This window comes from Equus asinus, chromosome 23 (genome assembly GCF_041296235.1).
Source record: "Equus asinus isolate D_3611 breed Donkey chromosome 23, EquAss-T2T_v2, whole genome shotgun sequence".
NCBI classification, from domain to species: Eukaryota; Metazoa; Chordata; class Mammalia; order Perissodactyla; family Equidae; genus Equus; species Equus asinus.
The window spans coordinates 13,309,247-13,321,545 of record NC_091812.1 but is presented as its reverse complement, the minus strand read 5'-3'; positions in this window follow the sequence as shown (position 1 = coordinate 13,321,545).

The following is a 12,299-nucleotide window of genomic DNA, read 5'->3' as shown; positions in this document are numbered from 1 at the left end:
TTAAAAAATGGGGAGTGTGTTGGGAAGGTCCTATCAGAGAGAGGGAACAGCAGGTATAAAGGTCTTGTGGGACTAAGGAGCGTGGATGAGAGGAAAACCACCAGGGCTGGTGTGTCACGATTTGGGGATGGTGTGTAGCCCAAGACAAGGCTGGAGTTGTAGGCAGAGGCCAGACCACAGGCCAGAACCTGGACACTGATCTCTGTCCTGAGATAGTGGGAGATTGTGGAGGGCTTTCATCAGGGAGGTGACATAATTTGTGTTTTAAAAACTCACTCTGGGGGCCGGCCCCGTGGCCGAGTGGTTGGGTTTGCGCGCTCTGCTGTGGTAGCCCCGGGTTTCGCCGATTGGGATCCTGGGTGCCAACATGGCACCGCTCATCAGGCCATGCTGAGGTGGCATCCCACATGCCACAACTAGAAAGACCCACAACTAAAATATACAACTATATACTGAGGGGCAGGGATTTGGGGGGAAAAAAGCAAAAAAAAAAAAAAGATTGGCAACAGTTGTTACCTCAGGTGCCAATATTTAAAAAAAAAATCACCTTGAACTAGGGTAGAGAGCGGGCGGAGGGGCAGTGGATATGGCAGACCATTTGGGAAGGTGTCAGTATTCTTTAGGCGAGAGATGGGTGCCACTTACACTAGGGTGTTGGGGTTGAGGTGGAGAGAAGTGGATAGATTTGAGAAACGTTGGAGGGAAAATGGCTGAACCTGTTGATGGCTTGCTCTCGGGGTAAGGGAAGGAACTAGTCAAGAAAGACCTCCCTGTTTCTCGAGGGATGGTGATGCCAGGGACTGGGACAGGAAGCAGAGAGAAGGGTGTTGGAGAGGCGAATTATGATTCTTGTTTTGGACATGTTGAGTCTGTGGGCCTTGGGGAGGTCTGCAGTTGCCAGAACAGGAGATCCTACTCACAGGGCATTGGCTCAGGGCTCGCTGAGGTCCACAATGTTTTCTGGCAGTCTCTAGTGATACTACCTGGCTCACAGCACAGTGCTGTTCTCTGAGGCATGTCTGTCACCAGAAATGTGAGGACTCAAGACCACTCCTGAGAGAAAACAGATGGAACGCCCAGTCTGCTTCATGCATCAGGCTGGCCTGCTGAGCTGGGAGGCTGACAAAAACAATTTCTTGTTTTTCTGAATGGCTGCTCCAAAGAAGCCACGTTGGCTTTGTGACAGAATCTTGACTAAACTGTCTGTGGTGTGGGTGTGGATAAAATGGGTGCACACAGCTAGGATGCCATCTGTGTGTCCAATTCTGGTCCTTTAGTCTCAGGGCAAGCCGTCATCAGAGTGCTTCTGAGATGTCAGCATAAAGGGCAGAACCTGGGCACTGGATGATTGAGGCTAAATGTCATTCCAGTCACAGGGCTTCAGTCCCTGAACAGCTGTCTTTCATTTAATGATTTTGCAAAATCAAAAGCATACACATTTAGGATCCACCCGAGGCAGAAGTAGCATTGTATTTTTGTGCTTCTCTCCTCCCTGCCTCTAGCCTCTCCATAATTAGGATCATCCCAGACCCATTCTGAAGTAACCTCATTCCTTACTGATGCCCCACTGACAAAAGATGTTTAAAAGCTTCAGCTGAACAATCAAATGTCAAGAAAACAATGTTTTAAAAGGGTCTAGCTTTAGGACATACCATCTCGGCAACTAAACAGGTAATAAACACCTGAAATTAATCACACATGCCTCAAGAAGTAAACAGTGGTGGGACTGAATGGAAACTTGTAACCTTGCTTATGGACTCAGTCGTCTCACAGTGTACAAATGCTGGCGTAAGGTCAGAAACTTAGTGCTCTAGAAGTGGCTAGTCATAATCAGTTTGAAAGTGAGGGGCTAGCCCTGTGGCATAGTGGTTAAGTTCGCCAGCTCTACTTTGGGGGCCCGGGGTTTGTGGTTTTGGATCCTGGGCGTGGATATAGCAGCGCCCATCGAGCCATGCTGTGGCAGCATCCCACACAGAATAGAGGAAGACTGGCACAGATATTAGCTCAGTGACAATCTTTCTCAAGCAAAAAGAGGAAGATTGGCAACATATGTTGGCTCAGGGCCAATCTTCCTCACACACAAAAAAAGTGGATAGGAGCGTGAGAGAGAAGTCCTCAGGTGTGATGATAAAGATGTCCTGAGGGAAACTTGTTAATCTACAAAGGTCAGCCGAAAGGACCTTGACATGTCCTCAAGCAAATACAAGATGATGTAAGTAAATCTACAAATAAACAGATAAACATTAAAAGCAAGTCTGAGGAAATCATTCTGTTATGAAAGTAGAAGGGTAATAGTCCACCTGGAATGGAGGAAAAAGGGTCAAAAAGCAAGGGTGTCTGAGGTTTTGCCACTGCTGCAACTCCATATTAACCAAGCCCCATTCCTTAATGAACTTGGCGCTGCACGTTGGCTCTGCTGCAGGTGGAAGAAGGCTCCAACAAGCTGGTTCAATGATTCTGAATCACCTAATCAAAATACTCCTTACTGGGAATTGCTGCATTGTTCTTCAGATTATACAAACTCCTTGATAAGGCTGGCTGGTCCTGGTCAGTTCCACAGCCTCTAGGCCGCTTAGAGCTTCCTTGTGAGCCCGCAGTCTGTGGGGTGGCAGGACACTTTAGACTTGCTGATTCACAGTATTTTGGCTTAAACAGAACATTTTGAACTTGAGCATTTGGTCTATTTGAAGTTCCATCCCATGTTAGGGCCAGTTTAAACATCCCCTTATGTGCGGCTCTTAGAGACGCAGGCTTTGAAACGTCACCATCCTGTCTGTCCTCTCTGCCGCGTGGTGTCCCAGAGTATGAGCTTGTTGTATAATAACAAATTTGACTGGCCTTTGTCCCTGGGTCCTGGGAGACTAAATCCTAGGAATTTCCTGAGTAATAGGAGTGTCTTTGCTATTTACGAGCCCCTTGGATCACGTCCGAGTTTATCCTAAGAAGATGACTCAGATGGAGGCTGGTCACCAGGAAGACCAGCCGCGTGCTTAGAGGGTCGGAGCTTTGAGCAGCCCGACCTCCAGGGAGGCGATGGCAGCTGGAGTTGGAGTTCAGTCTCGTGGCCAGTGGTTCCGTCAGTCATGGCTACATAATGAAACCCCAAAACTCTGGACTCTGAAGCTTGTGGAGCTTCCTAGTTGGTGAGGACACTAATATGCTGGGAGGGCGATGTGCCCTCACTCCATGGGGACAGGACGTGGAAGCTCTGTGTTCTTGACTCTTCCAGACCTGGTCCTATGTATCTCTTCATTTGTCTTGTGTGATTTGAATCCTTTATAATAAAATTGCACTTATAAGTACAGTGCTTTTATGAGCTTTGTGAGAAATTCTAGTGAATTATTGAAACTAAGGGGCGGCGTGTTGTGGGAACCTCCTGGACTTGTAGCCATTTGGTTAGAAGTGCTGGTGGCCTGGGGATCCCCAGACTTGCAGCTGACATCTCAAGAGGGGACAGTTGCGTTGGGACCATGCCCTTTAACCCGTGGAGTCTGATCCTAACTCTGGGTGTTTGCATCAGAGTTGAGTTGTATTGCCGTATGCAAAGGCTGTACTCATGGCAGGGGTGGGGGTACCTGCTCTGCCCTAGCGTCCTCTGGATTCTTGCTGGGCCGTAACCCCCAGGTAAGATTAGTTTCTCTTAACTTCATTTCATTCCATGTCTTTTGTCTCTGGTTCACATATGTCTTGGGAAAGAGTCATAAATGTATAAGTTGGCATTTTGGTTATGGTGATCCCATTGAAACAGCTTGTAACTTTTCTTTTTTAAGTAGTTAAAAAGTCTCAAAATTTCTCAGGAGGTCCGAAAATCATATTTCAACAACTGGGGTCTGTGCATCCAGTTGATGTAGTCCTCAGTTGTCCTCAGGTTGGCTGTCCTGTGAATGTGATGGCAGCAACTATGGTTTTGCTTTGCATTTCCCGATACACTGAGACTGAGCTCCCACCCACTTATATGTTCATTGACCACCTGAGTGTCTTTCCCTGAAAAGTACCTATTCACTTTTTTTCCTCATTACTCCGCTGGGTTATCTGCTCATCTCTTATGCGTCTGGGGACATTCTGAATGCAAGCCTTCTCTGTTATATGTGAAAAAACATCCCCTTTACTCCAAGGCCTGACTCCTCATTCTCCCAAATGATATACCCAGATGAGCTGAGGCTCTAATTTTAAACTAGACCATGTACATTTTCTCATGTGATCCTTCCAAAATTCCTGTGAAGTAGAATTATTACCCCCCATCCTGAGGGTGAGGAAATCGATGCTTATAGAGGTTAGCTGATGTGCCTAGTAAGTGTTAGATCTGAGATTAGCTCCCAGATCTGCCTGACTCCAGAGGCTATGCGCTTAATCCCTAGGCTCTGCTAATAACAACTTTGTATTTGAGCCTTGGTCACAGTCCCGGTGAGCAACACTTGAAAACCAGATTTGTGGATTTCTGTTCCTTTGTTGATCACTCTCCCATCCACTGCTCCACACAGGACAGATACACATTAACCGTTGACTCTTAAGTATTAAATATTTACTTAAAAATACTGTGAATTTAATCCTGGGAAAAGTATTGGAAGAGAAATATTATCAGGCCACACTTAGTAAAAAGTTAGCTCTAGCTAACCTCTTTTACTTTTTTTAAACCAAGTTTTAACACCCAAACTCAATCACTTGGCATGGTCCTCCCAATCATAAGACTTGATAGGGGAGAGATCAAACATGAGAACTCAAGCCACGTTTTCTGGGTCCCCCACACGTCCATGCAGCCTCACAGGGTCCCTGCCCTGTACTGCATTTGGGAGCACTTGGCTGACTGCATGTGGGAGAAAGGACAAGAGCGATGTCAGACTCAAGGTGTTGCAGCCTACGTTCAATGTGTCAGACACAGGGCAGAGAGAAATAGAGAGACGGAAAAGGAATACCCAACAAATGCCAAGCAAAGTAAGCTGGGGTAGAAGTATTAATATTAGAATAACTCTAAACTCTACGAATTCTTTGTTACATCCAGTGAACATTTCAACCCCACCTGCCAGCTGCGTTGCTCAGTCTTCGGCACTCATCCAGGGGATGAGTCCTTGCATTCTATTTATTACCAAACGGTATAGTAAGAAAGCTTAAGGTTCTTCCTTCTGCTTCTGGGAAAAGGAGGGCAATGCCTGCTGGTGACCTGGACGCACTTCCAGTGCAAGGCTGATGAGAGAAGGTTCAGCTTTGACCTGACCTTGAGGCGCCCCCATTGATTCTGAGGTTTTGCACCAAGACTAGTTTCTCTGCTGTATTTATGACCAAATCCCCAGAGTAAGACTTTTTCTGTTAAACTAACCTCTGGCAGGAAGAGGGGCACGTCTTGGTTGACCTGGTAACAGAGATGGATCTGCCTGAAGGCTCCACCACTGTGGGAGGGAAGACTGCCCAGGACAGACGTCTGGAGGCGGCACTGCAGGGCCTCTCTCAGAGGACCCTCCTGGCGACCGGCGCCTGCAAAGAAGTGAACTCTGCTGAAAAAAGTTGATTGCTTGGACTTAAACAGTTCAGCTTGCTCCTCCTCTCCCTCTCTTTTAAACTAGACAAAGAGATGGAAAGAGTGAGGACAGAGAAACAGATAAAGAGCGGAGGGAGGGAGGGAATCAACATCTAAAACGCTGATCCTTTGAAGACGTTGGGTCAGTTTGCAGGACGAGGCCTCCCTTGCAGCCCCCTCAACGGCCTGTGCTGTGGGCCCCTGGGGAGCGGCTCTGTGAGGGGGTCGTCCTCTGCATCACATTCCTCCTGACACTTAAACTTTCATCTTACCATGGGTGTGTGATGCTATTTGAATTTTTAATATGCCGAAATAAATGAGCAACTGCCCAACTCCTGTTTAGTGCTCTAGGGTGACTAGAATGCTGTCATAGACATCAATCAGCCCAGAGCAAGGGGGAAATTCCACCCTGAGGCTTCTGAGAAGCGAGCCTGCCGCCCTGAAGCTGGATGGCCCCTTAAGGAAGCAGCCCGTCTTGAGTATTTATTGCACTGGGGCGCCACCTGGGCATAAAGGGGGCATCTGAAGAGATGAGAATTTTCTCCCTGGGAGGAACTGTCATGTATTTTGGGACAAGCTGAAAGCAAATGATGCTTAAAATGTTGACCCCTTGGTGGAAGTTCACAGACAGAGGTGTGTGATAGATTAAGATCGCCCCCATGGGAGGTGTCCTTCTGAGATGTAGTGTAATTACAGACAGCCCACTCTCTTGCTCCACTGGCTCTTGCTCTCCCAGCCCCAAGGGAGCAGGATGTGTGGGATCTAGAATGCTCCACATCTCCATTCACTCCAATTACTCCAGTGTGCACCATTCTAATCAAAAACTTCATTTTGAATGTCAACATTTCTGGGGCTGTGAATTCCAAAGGCATAAAAAGAGAAAAGAAAAAATATCCTGAATCAAAGACCTGAACAAACCTCAGCTGAGAAGAGCAGCCCCTCGGCACCGTGACCGCAGTGCACATCTGAAGAACCTCAGTGGGCACGGAAACCAGCGTGCAGGCCTGGAGTCAAGGTCGCCTTGACTCCCAGATGATTCCTTTGGTCTAATTCCTTAAACTGCACCTTCCACTATCGCCTCCTCTCAGCAGGCTCCTGTCACGTCAGGGAGCAGTGGAGCCCCATCTGCTCACTGCCCTATGGGGGTTGTATGTTGGGTATAGATACAGGGACAAATAGAATGGAGGGGCCCTTGCATCTGGTCAAGAAGACAAGAGTCTTCAGAGGAGGCAAGGATGAGAAAGTGCACTGTGGACTTTAGTGTAAACTGTTAATAGCTAAGAGTTAGGCAGACTTCTGATGTTTCAGGTGCTGTCAAACACTTTGCCCATGTGATCTTCACAGCAGCACTGAGAGGAGGGAACTTTAAAGATGAGGGAATCGAGGCTCAGAGAGGCTCAGTGGCTCACCTGAGTCTCCGGTTTCGAGGGTGCAGCCGGACCACACCTGGCGGCTGGGGTCTGGGTCTTGATGCTCATGAGCGTGCAGATCAGCCCCAGCAGTTGAGCAGAGAGCACTTAAACAGACAGTTGTTTACAGTTGTTCAGTCCAGAGTCCCTCACCCTTAGCTAACAGTGAGCCCCCTCGGGCCCCCCACCTTTTTTAAATGAGGTTATTATTCCCCAGAACATAGGAGGAAGTGAGCCAGGCCCCTGTGGCCATCTTGCTGCAGCGGTGCAGAGGGCTTCTCCTCCCAGCTCAGCTGCTGATATGCTTGTCTCAGAGCGCTGCCATCCTGGCCAGGCTCTCCTCCTGCCCAGGATCGGCCACTGCAGCCAGACAGCTGGCAGGGATCACTAGGGCCGCCTGGTCAGGGCCCTGGGGATGGGGCCTGTGTACTGGGGCCCAGAGAAAGATGTTTTTTTCCTTATTCAGGTTTTTTGTTTTTTTTTTTTTAAATTTCAAGACAGAGAAACTACAGAGATTTAAGAAAAAACAAAAAGAATGGGTATCTATATATATCAGCTCAAGAAATCAAAGGATCCAGGGGATACAGCTGGTTCCAGATCTGTCTGAGTCCAGGGACTAAAATAAAGTCTCTCTGTGTCTTCCCATCTTTCAGCTTTGCCTTCCTGTGTATTGGCTTCATTCTTGGGCGACACTCTGCCCATGGTGACTGACAGCAGCTCCAGGCTCCAACAGCGTTACATCTGGCAGACCCTATAGCTCCCAGGCCCATGCCCTAGCCTCCCCGGACTCATTTGGGTTATGGACCATCCCTGGGCCGATCTCTGGCACGTCTTTGATTGGCCAGGCTTTTGTCATAGGCCTAGGGGTGGGGTTAGCTGTCCCTTTACAACATGGAAGATAGGTTGGAGCTGGGCGTCTCTCCCTGCCCTCATTATAGTTCATTCTGTAAGGGAAAAGGGGAATGGATGCTGGTCAGGCAAACGACAGCCCCATAGGAGGGGGTTGCTGTGAGCTGGGAGTACCTACTCTATGGATCCCCTCCCACAAAGCCGTTCCATTTTTTTTTAAGATTTTATTTTTCCTTTTTCTCCCAAAGCCCCCCGGTACATAGTTGTGTATTTTTAGTTGTGGGTCCTTCTAGTTGTGGCATGTGGGATGCCGCCTCAGCATGGCCTGATGAGCGGTGCCATGTCCGGCCTGATGATCGGTGCCGTGTCCGTGCCAGGGATTCGAACCGGCGAAACCCTGGGCCACTGAAGCAGAGTGCGCGAACTTAACCACTCGGCCACGGGCTGGCCCCAAAGCCGTTCCATTTCTTATAGCTTATCCTAAGCAGATAATTGGACAGACATGAAAAAAATATACATATATATGATGTTCATTGAAATGTTGGTTATCGTAGTGAAAAACTAGAAAGTCTGTCAAAAAGGAGTTCAAATAAATTATTCACATCCAAATACTATGCAATCAGCAAAAAGAGGATATAGATCTGTAATTATCACTTTTAAGATGTCTAGAACATATTGCTGAATGGAAAAACTGGTTACGAACATCATTTGTGGTAAGATTACACTTTTGAAGAATTATTTATCTTTTTGAGTCTACATGAATAGAGTGCTCGATAGTTTTGAAATCTTAGCAGGTTTATAGCTGGGTGGTAGACTTTGGGTAATTTTTACAAGCTCTTTGCTTTGCTGAATTTTTACCACCAACACGTATATTTTAAGTGCAATTATTCATTATTTTTAGAGAAAACTCTTATTATTTTCTAAGTTAATGTCAGGCTCCCGGTGTGGGAGAATCCCACTGCTTTCCCCTCAGAATCTGTACGCGCTCTAGGAGCACGTTGGTGAGGAGGCTGCGGGCGCTGCCTGGAGCCCGGTTCTGCTCCCTCCTTGTCCCGGCTGCGGGAGGCCTGCTTTGTGCCTCGCCTGCACTTTGGCAGGGCTCCAGAGCTCCTGGGGTTGGGGCGAGGTGGCCCAGTGCCGTCAGTAGTCCTCTGACTGTCCCAGCGGTCTTTGAGTGCTGCCCATCTCGTCTGAACGCTTAGGACAGTAAATCTTTTCTCACCAGTGTCCATCCCTCTCCCCCGACCCCATCTACAACGTCTCCGGCAGCAAAGCCTGAGTGCCGTTGTGTCTCCTGGCTGGTGCTCTGTTTCTGCTTGTCTGCACCAAAACCAGCTGGGAAGGTGGGAGCACTTTACAGTTTCACCACTAAACTGCTTTGTGAAGAGACACTTCTGCTTTAATTTCTTCTCTACTGACACCGAATCATTCGTCCAAAGGACTAAAGGACCTTTTGTGGCTACTCAATGTCAAACATAAATAAAGCTGTGGTTTAAATTCAGTACAGCCTTTTTGAGTAGCTGAGCTCATCCTAAGTTGGTGCATTTCAAGATTTTGCCATTTTTCAGTTTACTTTTAACACAAGGCTATTAAAGGAAAAGTGCTAATTAATTTTGAAATAAAGAGCTGGAAGAGTAAAGGTGTTTACCTTGACTCATGGCATAAAGCAAATTGCCATGTTTTCCCCTATATTTCATTACTCAAGACCACACTGTTATTTGTACTTTCACTCACCTTGAACAGAGTGGGGAGGATCACCTAAGGGGTATATTTTCCAAATCAAGCTGTTTGGATGGTCATAGTTCTGACAAAGACAATCCCTCACATCTGGGGAGTGCATTCTCCACACTGATGCCAGGGTTGTTTTACTGAGTTACTAAGACAAGTTCTTAGCAAGTTACTGCCCTGCTTAAAAACCTTTGATGAGCCTCCACTGCCCTTGTGATTAAGTCCAAACTCCTTAGCCGGTATTTCAAGGGCCTTCCCATTTAACTCCAACCTCCCTCTCCTCCCCTGCTGTCCTCTCCCCATGCTGATGGCACAGCTGATTCCTGTAGGGGACACTGTCACCTTCTTCAAGGCCTGATCTCATGCCCTCTGTGAGACCTCCATGCCTCCCCAGTTGGACCCCCCCATAGCACCTAACAAGCCCTTCTTATGGCCGTACCATGCTGACTCAGTTCCCCCATCTCTTTATTGAAGTATAACTGACAAATAAAAATTGCATATATTCAAAATGTACAACGTGATGTTTTGATACACATATAGTTTTTGAAATGGTTACCCAAATCAAGCGAATTAGCATCTCCATCACCTCATATAGTTACCTTTTTCTGTGTGTGCTGAGAAAACACTTCCAGTCTACTCTCTTAGCAAATTTCAAGTATATAGTGCAGTGTTATTCACTATACTGGTTGCCAGGAGCTTGGGGGTGGGGGCTATGGGGAGAGGTACAAAGTTCCAGTTGCGCAGGATGACTAAATTCTGGAGATCTACGGTACAGCCTGGAGACCAGCTCAGTTTTAACCGTTTGTCTTCTCCACTAGGCCCTGAACCCTCTGGGGAAGCTGCTCCCGAGTCTGGCTAAGCATCAGAATCTCCTGGGCAGCTTGGTAAAGATAAAAAGTTTCTCACCCCCGCACCAGACCAACAGATTAGAATCTCAGGGAGTGGATCCCAGGGATCCACACATTTAAAACAGTTTTCCAGGTGATTCTAACCAGCAAGCAGGCCTGGTAACCATGGCCCCAGGATGAGGCATGCATTTCCAGTGGGCCCAGCCTAGTGAGAGCAAGAGAAGGCACAAGGCAGAGAGCTGAGGGCACTGAGGGCCAGGCCCCACTGTAGGAGCTTTCATGCGTGTCATTTAGTCTCAGCCTCCTGAAGAAACAGATGACAGAGTGCCCATCACTGCAGATGAGGAAACCACTGCTCAGGTGGCCAGGCCCTCATCTGAGTTCCCCACTGGTAATGGAACCAGCTCTGCTGTCTCTTTATGCTTACACTGTTACTGAACAGAGACACAGGTTTGTTTACCAGCCGCACAGGAGGGCCAAAAGCTGGAAACGCCAGGCTTGTGGCTAGGAAAGAGGTTTATTATTGAAAAGTAGCCAGACGAGGAGATGGGAGCTAGAACTCAGATCCACCTGCTTGAAAGGAAAAAGGTGGGGGATTTTATCTGGGGTTCTAGGTGGGTGGGGGAGCCTGTGGCCTTGCTGATTGGTTTTCATCTTCAGCCTGCGTTTGGCCTTGAAGACTGGATTTCTTTTCCCTGTCTGGACTTTTCTGGTTGTTTTTCCTCTTCAGCCTGCGTTGGCCTTGTGAGGCTGAATCTTGATGTCTGCACCTTGACTTTCCAGGAAAGTGCTCACTCCTGTACGAGGAGGGGCAGAGAGATGGTTAGTTTTGAGCAGCAGTTGATTGTGCTGAGTAGGCACAGCTGCAGTTAGCAAAGCTCATCTCAAAGGTTTTTATTCTAGGGAAGATTTTCTAACTTTTTTTCTCGGTTTCAATATTCTTTTACTTAACCTATGTTAATAAAATATTAGTTAAAATAAGTTCACATTGATATTTTTAGAATCTCTACGCCTTTCTCCTGTACATTCAGTCAACTTGTAAGACCCATCCGTGCTATCGCCCATCTCCATCCTCTGCTATGTAGATCTTGGAAACAGCCTCCTAACTCACCTCCCACCATCTCCTGCTGTCTCCCCTCTAATCCGTTTTCCCAGTCGCAGCCAAGTGATCATTTAAACCCACAAATCTGCCCAAACCGCTCTGCTTATGGTCCCTGTCACCACATATAAACTTTCATTTTTATATAGACTAATATGTCTATTTTTTCCTTCAGAGCCTCAGAGATTTCAGACTTGATAATGGGTGTGTAAGCAAGCCTTCCCTACCCTCCAGACTTCTAATGCAAACAACAATCCAGGGGTAAAGTTTCACAAAGTGTGGAGAGTTTATATATATTGACACAGAAAGGCAAACCTTAGAAAAATGAGCAATAGGTCTGAGTAAGCAATTCACAGATGAGGAAATTAAACTAATAAGCAAACAAATGAAAAGAAACCCCAATCTCTAGTGGTCAAAGAAATAAAATGATGCCACTCCACACCTTTAGGACCAGAAGAAAATTAAAAACAGCCATGACACTCATTGGTGACAGTGATGTGGGGCAGAGGGGACCCTCAGAAACTGCCGGCTCAAATGGAAATTTCACCAGCCTTCCTGGAAAGCACTCTAGTAACCTTTTAAAAGCAGGAACTGTAATAGTGTTTGTTATAATATCCCATTCCTGGGAATCTATCTATTTTCCAGCACAAAACCACTAGTATAAAGGACTTGTGGACAAGAGCATTTACTGCTGCAATGTTTACATGGCAAGAATCTGGAAACTGTGACTGTCCATCTCTAAAAGAATCGTTTGCTTTATTATGGAACATCCACATCGTGGTATAATATTATCCCACTAAAAATGTGAAGTTGGGCTAAATTGACCTGGAAACATTTGTATGAGGTATGGTTGA